The sequence below is a fragment of the Dermacentor albipictus genome, chromosome 8 (assembly GCF_038994185.2).
Source record: "Dermacentor albipictus isolate Rhodes 1998 colony chromosome 8, USDA_Dalb.pri_finalv2, whole genome shotgun sequence".
NCBI lineage: Eukaryota > Metazoa > Arthropoda > Arachnida > Ixodida > Ixodidae > Dermacentor > Dermacentor albipictus.
The window spans coordinates 52935476-52947897 of NC_091828.1; the positions used below are offsets into that span (position 1 = coordinate 52935476).

The 12422-nt window shown below is 46.4% G+C and overlaps 1 protein-coding gene across 12 annotated transcripts in view; it reads right to left on the reverse strand.

Moving 5' to 3' along the window:
- LOC135921659 (gastrula zinc finger protein XlCGF57.1-like) overlaps nt 1-12422 on the reverse strand; it is a 67555-nt gene that overhangs the window by 26902 nt on the left and 28231 nt on the right. Inside the window, exons 1-4 of one of the 12 annotated variants that reach the window (XM_065455951.2) lie at nt 11889-12040; nt 11783-11823; nt 11279-11385; nt 29-157 (exon numbers count right to left, since the gene is read on the reverse strand). The exons of 3 other annotated variants lie outside the window; for them this stretch is intronic. The gene's annotated coding sequence lies outside the window, so the exon portion shown is untranslated. 8 more of the 12 variants (XM_065455948.2, XM_065455947.2, XM_070523436.1 and 5 more) reach the window with 8 other exon arrangements.

The following is a 12422-nucleotide window of genomic DNA, read 5'->3' on the forward strand; positions in this document are numbered from 1 at the left end:
TGGTGTTGTTAGTTATATTATTACATACATCAAGAATATAGTGTCTCGTGGGCTGATTGCTAGAGGGGAAGGAACACAGGGTGCTTTGTGAGCATGGAGAAGTTGCAAATCCAAGAACTCCTTGAAAGTCATGAGCAGATGAACATTTCGGTTGGCCCTGCGAAAGGCAAAATGTAGCAATTAGAGCTTTTGCAGAATGAGGAGAGGAGTTGGGAGGAGGCTGGTGAGGCAAGGAAAATTGCTTTGTAAAAAAGAGAGCACGAAGAACAAGAAATTCTGCAGTCTCCTAATAGTGACAAGGATGGACTAGCTATTCCCTGATGTTTGCTCTTCATGTCACCAGAACTCTTGCTAGTACAAGTAAGCAGATGCTAGGAAAGTATGTTTGTGTTTTCTGGTGGGGATTGATTTGCAAATTCACCTTCCTTAAATAGCAAACTTCAGTTTTAAGGAAGGGTGAATTTTGAAGGCTAAGTAATTCGCCATGGAGAAATTCAAAGCGCAGGACCTCCTTCTAATTTGCAAAGAGTTGGGCATTCTCGCCAGCTCCGCAACAACACAAGAAGCAGTTCTCGACGTCACGAACGCAGAAGATGCGACGGTCCAGGAAGCTGAAGAGGAGAGAGGCGAAAGAGGTGCAAATGTGAAGAAAAAGAGGCGTGCGAGGCGTCAGCATGAAGAGGCAGAAAGGCGCAAGCGTGAAGCAGAGAGGCGCGAGCATGAAGAGGCCGAAAGGCACAACCGTGAAGCAGAGAGGTGCAAGCATGAAGAGGCAAAAAGATGCAAACTTGAAGCAGAAACACACCAGAGGCATGTGCAGGAGGCAGCACAATGGCATGTTCTTGGAATGGAAGAGCTTGAGGAGGAAAGTCAGATACTTAGATGGCAAATAGCGCGATTCCTGCTCCATACTTTCAGGGCAGAAGAGGATATAGTTCATATCCTCGCCGGTTTTGAAAGAGTGTGTGTTGTATTTTCCTTTTGTGGTCTGTCTCAGGTGTTTGTGCTGTAAGTTTAAGTTCAGAATTATGTACCAACTAGGCCCAAATGAAGGTTTACTGAGAAAGAGGGTGTCAGCCAGGACTTGGGGACCAAGATATTACCAGCACTAATCCTGTTCAGTATTGCTGTTTCATGAACTGCTTGTCTGAGGACAAAGTGTGAGACTACAATAGGGCTACGAATTTCTTTACACCCTTCTGTCTAGCATTTCAAACAGACTTCGAAGGGCAAAAAAAGAGAGCAGCAGAACTCGCCAAGCATTACCGCCCGCTCCGAAGTTTCCGAAGTAAGTCGTGACAATCAGAAACAAACGACAAAGCAGGATATGGTTCCCGGAAGCCAAAGGGTAACAAGTATTTCCGTAGGAATTTTAAACCGGAGACTTCAAATCCCCCCAGCACACATCAGGAGAAAGAGGGTGACACACCTAAAGTAGCAGAAGCAATGAAGATGCTCCCGCTGATGGTGCAACACATTGGAGGCACGGAAGACCGTTGTGTATTACAACTGCGGAGGAAAAAACCACACAGCCAGGAGCTGTGATAAGCGGGTGGTATTTGTCATAATTAAGGACTCCAATAAGAGCATGCAGCCATATATGGGACAGCTTTCACTGAACGGCCAGGTGTGTACAGAGGCGGCAATATCGGCCAGCCTGTCAGAGCAAGTAACCTACTGATCGTCGAATAGGCCAGAGCAGGCACTGACGGAAAGAGCAGAACCCTTCTCCAATATGGGAGCTTTCAGGGCAAAAACATGGGAGGAGGCTCAGAGACTGATAGGCACATTCCCTATTGCGCAGCAGTCAGAGGACCATGAAATGATTCTTGAAGCAGCTGAGCACAGTGATGAGTCAAACATGCTGGTAGCTGGAAGCGAGGGGAAGGCAGTAGACAGCGGCGGTTTTTCCGCGCAGGAAACGGAGGGCCCATTAGTCCAAGTGTGTACGGAGGCGGCAAGCTCGGCCAGCCTGCCAGGAAAAGTTGCCTATGGCTGTTTGCATACGTCAGAGCAGATGGTGAAGCGAAGGGATAGGCCCAAGATGAGAAAGGCAGATGGGGTAAGGAGCATGGAACCAAACATGTGAAGCGACAAGGCAACACAGGCGAATGCACGAAGGTCAGGATCCGGCCGGAGACTGTGAAAAAGGCAAAGGACAGTCAATCCCCAGCTTAGGCGTTTAAAGAGATCGACGTGACACGCTTTGCAATAAGGAGAGCTTCATGAAGATTCAGATGTAGTAACAGTCACCTAACAGCACTGCAGCCGTCTCTTCGTAAGCAGAGGGACAAAGGCAAGCATCCTGTAGGCTGCTACAAGAGCTGGTCACTCACGGGGGCAAAGAAAGGCAAATGCCTAGCACCTAAGGGAACAGTGCGTGTGTGGGTCTGTAAATGTAATCTTCTCTCAGTACTTGGAGGCTGCTGTCCTAAAGTTGTAGCTACGAGATGCGTCAGGCAAATTAGAGGCTTTTGCCTGCTTCAAGACTGCACCTTGCAAAAGCCGTGAAATGCACGACCCTCTCCAGCTCGTCTGAAATCTGAAATCAGGCAGACAGGTTTGCAAATTGTTTTGTTCTTTTGATTCGTGTTGTAATTAGCTTAGTTGAACGATGAATGCTTAAGAAGCATAAGGAATACCACAAAATTTTGTTAGGTGGTTAGCATTTTCGGCTCACGTTAGATCTCCAATTACAAACAAAGTTTATGTCACAACACACGTAGAATTGCCAGCCAAACGGGGTTAGTGTAGCACACAGTTTGGAACATCCTTTCTGCCTGTGGTAGAAAGGATGACCCACATTCACTGCCAAAGCTTGCGAGTGGTGGCACAGGCTAACACTCCAGAGGTTAGTTCTTGTAGTAACACATGAATGCCAATGTATATGGATGGGGAAACCGCATCGCGGTAGCTGAATGGATTAGAGCATTGCACGTGTAATGCAAAGACGTGGGATTGTTCCCCACCTGCGGAAAGTTGTTTTTTCATCCACTTTCATTGCCGTTAATTTATAATTTCTTTAATTCAACTAGTAAATAAAAGTTTTTTTTCCCATATGTTTCCTTGGTGTCTCTGTCTGTTCGCTTCTCAAGGTATGATTAACAAAGACTGGGCCCATCGCTTAACCCCCTTTCTTCTCATTCTTACATAATGAGGGTCTTGAATCAGACAACATTGATGCCTTCAGGTAACATGTGCAGGTTTATTGACCAGTTGCCTGCACCCTGAAAAATCATGTACTTACACTGCCTCTGGCAGAAAGGATGTTTGACATCCACCGACAAGGCTTGAGAGTGAGGGTGCTGGCTAACACTCCCAAGGTTAATTCTCGTAGTAACACATAAATAACCAAGAAAGTGGATGGGGAAACCATGCCGCAGTAGCTCAATTGGTTAGAGCATCGCACGCATAAAGCAAAGACGTGGGATCGTTCCCCACCTGCGCCAAGTTGTTTTTTTTTATCGACTTTCATTGCCATTATTTTTCTTTATTTCAATTAATAAGTAAAGAAATTTACCCAATGTTTTCCTTGGTTTCCCTGTTTGTTAGCTTCTCATGATGTGAATAATAAGAACTAGGCCCCTCAGTTAACCACCTTTCTTCTCATTCATACAGTTTGGAAGCTCGCACGCAAGTTGCGCAAGTGGATAAGTTATGGTTTTGCAGGAGTTCATAACGAGTCATAACGTCCAGGAGTGTTTTTAGGCATGCTTTGTAGATTGCGCACAAGAACTTCAATTTCTTCAACAATACTAAATTTTGAACGTTTTAGGAGCTTTTGTCAAACAGAGGACATTGTTGGTCTGTTCTGCTCACGGTATAGCAGACTTTCTTTAGTTAGTTTGATTACTTCCATGAAAAATCAGATAATTAAACACTCGAGAAAGGAAAGCGTCAGTGAAGATAAAAGGCCTCAGTGTAATTGCTTGTAACTTGCTTTCGATAGTTTGCATGATTTGTTGGAAGTTCTTTTTTTTACAGGTCAGAATTGGTGATTTATTCTAATCACGCTGCATCGTATTATCCAAAGGTACGTCACATAAATATGGCCACCTGTTCGGGTAGGGCGTAGCCTTACAGTAGCACAATTTAAAAGTGAACTAGAAGAAAGGCAAAATAAATCAGGCCTTCTGAGCCAATTTTTAAGTGATAAGGCTTGTAGATGGTTTTCACATTTGTTTATTTCGCAATTTGGCATCATGTGATCATGTACCTATCTTGTGCTAAGTGTTACAGATATCAATCAATCAAAGTCAGTTCTCCCTTCGTCTTCCTGATCTGTGGAAGCTATAATTCATGATTACTTAGCTTCATTACATAAACTCCATTTGTGCCTGTTTGCACGAAGACATAGTTGAAAGTTTCCTCGTGCTTGTCCAGATTAATGTGAACCGTGTGTTTCATGGTTTCCCTTCAGATAGGGGGTTGTCAGATTATTTCAACTTGTACAGGCTGGCAATGAGTGGCCTGCATGTGGCGCTTGCGGCATTGTGCAGGGCTGACAAAGGTCGTTCCGTGGAGCTTGTCATCTTGCATCTATACAGTCAAGTCGGAGCCCACCTATTAGGATGCCTTTGGCCAGATCTTAATTCTTGGAACCTGCATCCCAATGGCTTTGAGAAATGCAAGCATCAAGCCAGCCGAGCTGCATCGAACAACTCAATGTCCTGATGCGCCGTCTGGTGGCAGGAGTGTTGTGCCTGACAATCCCTCAGAAAAAAGATGCTTCACCGGCAGACATGTGGCTATCATGGGCGCTGATCACGTCTCATCGTTCACTCAAGGAAGCTCAATCAGCGTTGCCTGAGTAGTAGAACAGGCAGTCACGCTCCAGATCTTCAGCTTTTCAAGCACCCAGAAATGACAGCTCATTTCAAGATAACAATGTCACCCTCTCCTGAGCGTCACAAAGAGACCACTGATTGATGACGGCGTCATTTTCAAAAACTTACAGGGAAAGGCGCGATCCTTCTGCACCTACCTAAGTCCATACCTATGCCAGCAGCCCCCGGAATCAGTGCAGTACTGGCACAACGCCAGCACAGCAACGACCATATTACCACTTATGCCAGCAGACACCTCCCAACCTTCAAGCATGGCGATTCCATCATTGAGCTCGAGTATCTGGCACTAGTTTGGGCAGTTGCAAAGCTATGCCTATAATTATATGGCCAACCTTTTCAGTCATCACACACTAGAACGGACATTGCTGGTTGTGCTCACAGAAAGACCCTACAGGTCTACTTCCTCACTGGGCATGACGCTGACAAGGAAATTCGTATTCTGTCATTTACAAATCTGGCTGTCTCCACAAGAACACTGATTGCCTGTCTCGTTACCCGGTCAACGAGCCTGACAACACTGTCTGTAGCACCGCCAATGGCATTTTCTCTGTGTCTGTATTCCCTAACAACGCCGATGAGCAGTACTGAGACCTATCACTTCGAGCAATCATTGAGCATCTGCACTCTTCACCTAACAATGCCTCTCTTCGCCGATATGTCCTCCAGGTTGGCATTCTCTAACGAGGGAACTTCTACCATGGCGGGTCTGATTATATCTTCTTGTCGTGCCCAAACTTCTACAACGCACTCTGCTCTTTGAGTTCTATGATGAATCTACTGCAGGACACCTTGGGGTATCTCTCAGGTACAACCCCATCCGCCGTCGCTTATGCTGGTCTAGTTTCGCTCAGCCCATCTGATAACATGTTGCTGCCTGTGATTTCTGCCAGCACCAGAAAGAGCCTCAGGCGCTACATGCTGATCACCGTCCCTGCAGAACAATTCTTCCATGCTAGATTAGAGCTCCTCAGCCCTTTTACCACGCCATGCACTAGAAACAAATGGGTAGCCGTTGCAAATGATTGCGCCACCTACTAAGGGTGGCGCCAATCACACAGGCTTTCCTAACGAGTTGGGCCACTGACGTTGCACTTTTTCTTCTATGACATTACCTTGCTCCACGGCGCCCCGTGACAGATTTTTACTGATAGTGGTCACAACTTTCTATCAAAAATTATCACCAACATTATGCGTTCCTGCTCCACACAACACAAGCTGACCACCTCACATCATCCTCAAACCAACAGACCGACGAAGCGGTTGAACCATACCCTCACAGATATGCTGTCCATGTACATTTTGAAGAACTGCTATGTTTGGGACGTTGCCCTTCCTTACATTACATTTGCCTATAATTCTTCTCGGCATGATGCTGCCACAATTTTTCTATTTATTGTAGGGTCACAAACCAACCTTGCCCCTGGATACTGCATTTCTCTCTGAACCTCCTCGACAGGCGAATATGCGCAGTGCCATCGCCTTGGCCTACCAAGCTTGCCAACTTGCCCGTGGTCGACTAACGGCATCGCAAACCACTCAGCAGCAACTGTACAATGCCTGCCACTGTAACAGACAATTTTTCCTTGGTGTGCACATGTTCCTGTGGTAACCCTCTCGTCATGCTCGACTTTCAGGGAAGCTCCTTTCCTGATAGACAAGGTCCTACCGCATGCTCCACCAGGTGACACCAGTGATCTACGAAATTGCTCCCGTCAGCTCAATGTCACCCTCTACTAGGTCATCCAGTGATGTTGTGCATGTCAGTAGGCTCAAGGCCTACTACAGTGCTTCCGAGCCAGGCCTTTAGTTGCACCGGGTTGGCACTTTTACCGACGAGGGTAGTGCTATGGACCAGTAGTTACGACGCAGAAGAGGCCAGCGGTGTGAAGACGATGATTAAAGGCTAGCTCGGGCTGTCGCCTTTGGTGAAGTGCAGCGTATTCATTTGGTAAATATACGTGCATATAGCTTCTCGTCTGCATTTTCCCGTGTAACAATATCATTGAATGCGAGCTCATACTTCTTCCAGTCTTCCAAATTTGCAGCTTCGTGTGAAACAACACGGTGTTGCACTCTGTCAGCACCACGGAGTAAGACATTTCGGAGGTGAAACTCCTGTCAGCGCGAGCGAGCGCGGGCGACCAAATAAGGTCACAATAGTTGCATGCGCCAACGGGACCGTATGCAGTGGCGGCGCCATGCGGCGCGTCGTAGAAGCCACCGCGAAAAAAAATATGCAGCGCGCGCGCATGCGGCTTTGGTGCGCTCTTTGGCCACTTCTTCCGTGCCAGGCGTGCGCAGCTGAACGGGAGCAACACGCTCGGCTGGTTGCCCTGGCAACCGAAACGGTGGTAATTTCTATCCAGGGCGCCAGCACGAAAATGGTTCCGCGGGCTTGTGACCTTTTCTGGTCGCCCCAAACAGCGGAGTTTCCACTCCTAAATGTTTCATGCTCCGTGGTCAGCACTATCATTTACAAACTAGGCTGTCTGCTGCTTTGGGCTGCTTCTACAGCAAATGTTCCACATTGTTTCTGCGCTTACCTAGAGAGAGAAATGGCAGAAAGGGGAGTGCCAAGGGGCCACTTCACCTTTCACTTATAGCCCTTTTTTCTTTCATTCTCTCTATCTCTCTCTGGATCCATATGAAGTACCATTATGAGTGGTGCAGATGCAATGCAGCTGGCGCCACTTGCGCCAAGCTGCGATGCCCTCCGTGGCTTTGCGAGATGCACTGCGCGGAAATGGTGGCACATTCAAAGTCTCATAGGTAACCTTTCCACCCTGCCTTAACACTGTTCGTTTAAAGGGAACTTAGCAATGGAAATGTCAAGCACAGTATGAAAACACCATCCAGAAGACATAACTGATGGTTGTGTCTAACATGCTATGATAACATGTCATTTTATATGGATTCTTAAAGGTAATCTTTCCTTGCATGTTTGTTCGAATTTTTTACTGCTGCTACTGCCTTACAAGCCGCTTCAGGCAGTGGATGGAAGTGTGCATGTACATGGCAGGAGTGAGGTGGAGAGGAAAGGTGATGCAAGAGGCTCGTTTCATTTTTTTCCATCCTGCTGCATTTTCCAAAGACCTTCGGGGTAATCACCAGATAAGCCTCTTGACAGCTGTAGTTATCCGTGAGACCCCAAAAATCATTGCAGAAACTGCAGCGCTTTTTACTCTTCTGTTAACGTGCTAGTCTCGACAGGAGATAATACAGAATGCAGAGGATGGGTAGAACCTACGCAGTTGTGAAATGAGTGAACAGCCTTGCCCCTCCCAGTTTCCATACAGAGTGGAGAGAGGAAGGTGGGAGAGGCAAAAGGTGACATAAGAAAAAAAAAAAGACAGCCCATGCTCGCAAACTAAAGGTGCAATACATTAAATTTCTGCTATATCTAAAATATAGACAACACACAAATTTGCCAAGTGGTCAATTGGCGTGGGGTGCGTACACGCCAAGCTTCATTACATCACCGTAGGGTCTAGGCGACAAAACAGAAGAAGCAGCATGTGAAATCGACCCTTCTGTGCTCGCAGCGGTAGCTTTGCGGCTATAGTCAAGGTCGCAGGTTCAATCCTGACTGCACCAGCCGCATTTCGACCAGAGTGAAATGCAAAAACGCTTCTGCATTTAGATATAAGTGCACGTTAAAGAGACCCTGAACGAATTTTGACAATTTTGTAGAAATGTACTGAGTTGTTAGAGTAGGCACTTGTGATAATTAAGTGACAAAAAGCGGGTAATTTATTATAAGGTTTTAAAAGCGTAATATCACACTCAGCATAATCTACAACACGCGACGCTTCGCCATGCGCTTTGGTGTTGTAGTTCATTCTGAGCGTGATTGTACATCACTACCAATCGCAGCACGCCACTCCTCCCAGTTTTCAACCTCCCCTGGTTAAGTGACTTGACGTGACCACATGACACCAGTAGGGCGAGCTATCCGATTCGCTGCTCAGGGCGCATTATCGATACTTTTCCCAACTTTACGGTGAACAAATGTGGTTTGTAATAGTTGAAATGTAAGTTAAGTTGTTCCTACAATAAAGAAAGTACCAGAAAGAGAATGCACAAGGACAATTTATCGCTACACTCAAGCACTTCCGGCATACAATAAATGTTGTCTGCTTCTGTTATAACATGCCCCATTATGACGTGAGCTGCGCAGTCGTTATTGGTCTCTATCTGTGTTTCCGCAAGCAATACAGATTGCCCTTGGACTGTGGGCTGCAAACCTAGCGATTGGCAACATGTCAACCTGCAATATCAGGTTCCTTGGCAAGGCAAACGTGAGCAAAGTGGCTGCAGCACTCGTCGGTATCCAATCGGCACCAGGATCTGCGCATTTGCAGCCGTCACACCACACTGAAGGATTACCATATACCACAACAGTGTCTCGCATGTGCGACATTTCAAGTAAACCCAAGCACAAGCGGACTGGGCCTGGGTGTTTTATTGGACGAGTGGAAGCGCAAATGTGAACGCCCTGCATGGTGCAGCCAATTGGTGGCAGAGTGCTCAACCACAGAACTAATATAGCAGTAACCAAGTGCATTGTATTTTCCTGCCGGTGTAAATTCTTGGTAGGAACTTAGCCATGAACATGTTTTTCTATATGTTTAAAATTGTTTAGGCTTGGTTAGAACTATATTAGCTCTTCGTTTCGCTGGTTAACCTCTGCACCACCAGTTCCTTGGACCACGTAGACCGATCAGGTCGCTCACATACGTCTAGGCTAAAACTCCTTCATTACAGCAATAGTAGTATGGGGAGGGGCTTTAGTTTAGGCCTCCACCCACCCGTCAAAGCATTCAGCTCAACAGTGGTTACCGGAATATCGGACACATTTGGTGCTGCTACAGAATGCTCACAACATACACTGCTTCGATAGCTCGCGTTTGGAACCGGCTGCCACGCAGCTGGTAGAGAGGTTGTAGAGGCTTCACACACTGGCTCCAAGACAACCAGAAGTAGGTGTTTTCGAATTTCGATCCCATTAAAATGTGGCCAGGATTCCATCCCAGGACCTCATGTGCAGCAGCCCAACGTCATAGCCACTAAGCAACCAGAGTGGGTCCTGAACCGTTTCAGCAACCCCTTAAAAAACACAAAGGTGTCAAAATCCGTAGTCTGCCACTATGGCGTGCTTCATAATCTGATTGTAGCGTTGACACATACAACCTCATAATTATATTTATGTTTAACACATGTGCCATGATACAATGTGCCATGAGAAGGAATGAGAATACTCAACCCTCTCGTAAGTCATGAACAATGGCGTAGAACTCAAGAAATGGGTTCCTGTAGTAACGGAGCTGTGACAAAACTTTATCAAAGGTGTGCAATGTTAGCAAGCAAGAGTGCAAGCCCTAAGCCCTTGTTGGTAAGATTGCTGTCAAATTAGAGCATGAACTTGTGTGAAGAAAATGTGCAGGGACCATAGATGATACTATCAATGTAAGCGAATAGCCTAAAGGAATGTGAACAAACAAAAGAACAAGCAAATAAAAGAACAAGAAAGAGCGAACGAATGTTTTCCTTGCACAGTCCAACCACCAACCATTACACACCTCCAACTAACAACGAAAATGGTCGAAAGAGCCGAAGAAATTCACTTCAAAAGATTTCGTCGCAGCCACACGTCCATGTCAGAATGAAATGCAGAGTACACCACACTGCTACACATAAAGCCCAGAGCAAGTGGCAAAGTTTCAATAATATACCACCATAAGGACGATTGCCGATCACAACTCAGACAAACACCGAGACATCTAAGCATAACTGCAGCCTTGCAGAGCTATTTCTGATGCTGAAACAATTTAAGCGATTGTTTCGGCCAACTGACATTTCCCATGTACAAGACCTGATCTATACTAACACTTTAGCCATTACTCGCAGGCATCGCTTGTGGCGCAGCAAGTGCACTGTACAGATAGGCACAGCCTTATGACAATGAGTCAGACATTGAAGCTGCAACTGCCAAGTGGTAGTGCACCTGCCACAAAAGACCTTGAAAAGTAACAATATTCCCACAAGGAAATTACTTGCAGCTGCGGACGTTCAGTCGCAGTTTGCAACACAATTATCTCTGTATGATTTATTGTCTCGGGGCAGCTGGGCACAAATTTTCTGGATTCATCTATTGTTTCTTTTGTGATGACATCAGGCACGAAGGGCACCACAGTATCATAAGAGTTCTGGCCTAGACAAGTTTATATGCGCATTTAATGCATTTTGGGAATTTCTAACAGGTAACTGGCCGGCCTTACTGGCCTAGATCTGAAAATGCCTTGCCACCTGTATAGCACAACAGTGATATGGTGTCACGCATCACTCAAACGACATTTAATTCAATCTTCCTTTACCGGAGCAGCTCAAGTAAGAGAAGCATCAGCATGCCTTGAGCAAGAGAATATACATACCAGATTCTAAACTGAGCAACCAGCAGCAATCAGCGCTTGCAGCTAAATGTTGTCAACGGTGCAGAGTTAGCCTAGACCTTGACGGGCCCAACTAACTTCAGCAGAAGCTGTAACGAAGGCAGTAGCACAGTATAACAAATTAGACAAATGACGGTACAACCATCCTGGGATATGTGCCTTGAGCACTTCACCGCGTAACTGTTGCAAAGTGAAAAAATGTGCTCCTCGCGCGACAAGGAAAAATTTTCTTTTAGCTGTAAACTCTCCTATGCGTAGCGTTTGTCCGGGTAGCGCGTTATAGATGTCCTAAAAACAGCAGACAAAATTAAGGCATACAGACTACCTGTGTAATATACCGTATTTGTGTTACTACAATGTCGACCACGGATGCAAAGTTACGCGCATGACATATTGTTACAAGGCGGGAGACGTCTATTTAGAAGGCTCGGCACTAAAGGACTGGATGGAGCGAGGCCGCTACAGCAAAAACAAAATCCTGCTCACCCGCTCCTTTTCTTCTTTGTGTGTACAAGCGTGCCGCTACACTATAAACAAAGAAAGCAACGGACGTAGGTATAATGAGCTGATTCGTGCACTCATCCATGTTTACCTTTGGAGGTGGTCGTAAGCGACAGCAGCAGGGAAGTTTGTTTACCTGCCCGCTCACCACGTGCGTAAACCCATAGAGTTTCTTACAAAAATTACTAGAGGGAACTCTGGCGCTAGTGTCTACGGGAGCTGCAATGGGAGTGGTTGTACCCACGACCTACTGGAACTCCAGTCCTGCACAGGTATGCCACTTCTATGGGAGCAGCTTGCGCCCACTTTCGTTCAACCGATGGCCGTAGGTGGCGCTTTAATAACCTGTTCGTTAGAGTTACTGTATATGCTACCACAGCTACCTGCGGTAGCATATACAGTAACTCTACTGTTCGTCTGCTACGCGGTGGGCGGCTGTGCGGCGTTGTAACTAGTACGGCAGCTGTTGTGTTGTGACGAACTGCTTGTGAGAAATGGTGAGAAATGAGCGCTGGCGTCTAGGATGAAACTTGACGTGGGGACGTCTATTCCAGTGTGATGCTGCTATAGTAGGGTACAACTTTAGGTAGAAGGGGAGGCCTCACCCAGATGACCGAAGCGCGGC